At 26.6% G+C, this 2,477-nt stretch overlaps 1 long non-coding RNA gene across 1 annotated transcript; it reads left to right on the top strand.

Moving 5' to 3' along the window:
• Positions 1 to 1,425: 1,425 nt before the first annotated feature.
• Positions 1,426 to 2,455, top strand: LOC106792392. Its single transcript, XR_001382285.1, has 3 exons — positions 1,426 to 1,771; positions 2,154 to 2,320; positions 2,420 to 2,455. It is a non-coding gene; the product is annotated as an uncharacterized LOC106792392 (long non-coding RNA).
• Positions 2,456 to 2,477: the final 22 nt, after the last annotated feature.

Genomic DNA, 2,477 nt, shown 5'->3' with positions numbered 1-2,477 from the left:
TCACTGAACACGCACATTAAAACGCGAAATTGATAACAAGCAAATAGAACAGCAATCAAATATCCAGAAAAACTAATAGCACCTACTGTTACCACTACAATAACTGCAATTATTTGATAAATAAGCAAACAAAAATATTTCACTCCTGCCTTGTTGATATTGTTAACGGGAACAATTAGTGGTAATTGTTTTCCGTCCCATATTCCCAAAAAATAAAGACATACTTTTACAACGCACGGAGCTATTATTGAAATACTATATCCATTGAAAAGACCTAAAAGAACATAAGTTTCTATAAAACTATAATAATATCTATGTCAGTATGGTTTCGTGTCTAAAGACTTTACTTAGCAGACTGTCACTTTCGCAAACTTGGCGAGTATTTAAACCCAGAATTATAATAAATACAAATTTTTATTTAACAACAGCAATTTATGTCCGTGAATTTTGGGATTACGATTAATAATAATGATAAGATAAAAATAAATTGCCAAAATTGCTTGGTTCTTACTGCACGACAAAGTGTCAATACTTTCTTTAATTATTAAGGAATAATAAAACAATGCAATACCATATCGATCTAATATTAACAATTATTATTATATTTTAGCTTACCAAAAACTGTGTATGCATATAATTTACTTTGTTTTATATTATTTTCTAATAAAATTAATTCCTCCTCATTCGAAACCTGTTCAGAAAAAGCTTTACAATTGGAAAATAGTAGCTTCATCTAAAAATAAAATAAATTTGTTAACAATAACTCAATGATATTATTACCATGCTGATTTAAAACGAATACACTAACTGTTACAAAATTAAAGTAGGTATTGCTGTAGGCTAAGAGAAGAACAACAATTGTCATAAATTTTTGAAGAGTTCCAACTGTAGATTGCAGTAATACTTCTGATGTAAAAAGTTGATAAAACTAATAATCAAAAAAAAAAAAAAGCCTTTAAAAATAATATTTTTATTTATATATATATATATAAAATATACTTATTATATTTTCTAAACATGACTTGTATTTACAGAAAAAATTTTTATTAATTTTGAAACAACGAATTTAAAAACTGTTATAATAAATAGATTATAATACATATTAAGTTTAGGAAATTACACATACTTGATGTACCAGTCCAGGAAATACGTAAAATGTTATTCCACAAACTAAAAACAATTGAAAATTCTGAGACTGATCGGGACGGACACCCAATACTGACTGCACGAACTTATTCGAAAAAAAAAAATGTTCATTGAACATACGACCACCAGAAGACATTGTGAACTAACTCATAGTTTTCCAAACAAAATAATAAATACACATTTAATTTCCCCTACTATCTCATCGGATATTCTAATTCCTACCTATTAAAAATATAAGAACAAAATAAAAAACAATGACATCAAAATAATACAATAACAATATAATCAATACAACAAGCTAGGGAGAAGTTCCAATCCTTTATAGTTTTATAAGTTTTCACCTGTTCGAATAAGATAATTACTATTTTGTGTATTTTGGCACATGCTTTTTCTCAACAATTATGCGAGGGTAGAATTTTCTTCTACTTTTTATGTTTAGAGACATGCGCAAAAGATTTTATTGATTTCAACTTCGGTCAGTTGGTCTCCGACAACGGTGCGGAACACTTGTTCATTTATTAGCAACAACATTGTTATAGTGATTAGAAAAGAGTACCAATCTTGTATGACTATAAAGTCTGCTAATGTCGTATAGAAATTTTCATAATTTTCTGAGAACCTTTAGGTATTTATTTGAACATAAGCCAACGTAGATTTTAGTATAATTTGAAAATTAAAAAATGATGTGTATGTTACATTTGAAGAACGACTAAATGTATATATTATAATATTACTGTATGCATTTATTAATAATTTTAATGTGACTACAATCGTACTTTCTCTAAACAAAAAGTACGATTTATTTCATGCTGAGTAATTTTAATCTTCAGTTAAACACACACAGCATTCGAAATAATTTATTAATGATTTAAATACAGATTTTTAAATTATACATAATTATAGTAAACCATTGCAAAAGAGAATGCTTTCCGCATTAACTGAAAAAAATATATTTCTTGTTTAAACGAGAGATATATTAATAAATATTCGGTTATTGTTACTTACAGCTACAAACGATTCATGGGAGGACACAAACATACCACCAATCGAAAGCATGCTTGGCTTACAGCTTCTAATAATCATAAATAATAGACTTTTTTGAGATTTCTTAGAAAGAATGTAAAATGGTACTTGACACCTAAAAAACAAATAAGATTACTTCTTGAACAAATAAGTAATTATTTACGTAATGGTTAAATTAGAAATTTATTTTCTTCATTGCATATTGATTTTGCTATAAAAATTATTTGTTTGCATTTTATATAAATTAAAGGTGAATAAAAACTTCGTAATATCTTACAATTCTTCGAAAACTACATCGCTATAATTCA

The sequence above is a fragment of the Polistes canadensis genome, unplaced genomic scaffold, assembly GCF_001313835.1.
Source record: "Polistes canadensis isolate GaletaPanama2010 unplaced genomic scaffold, ASM131383v1 scaffold_419, whole genome shotgun sequence".
NCBI classification, from domain to species: Eukaryota; Metazoa; Arthropoda; class Insecta; order Hymenoptera; family Vespidae; genus Polistes; species Polistes canadensis.
This window is presented reverse-complemented; position numbering and strand designations above follow the sequence as displayed.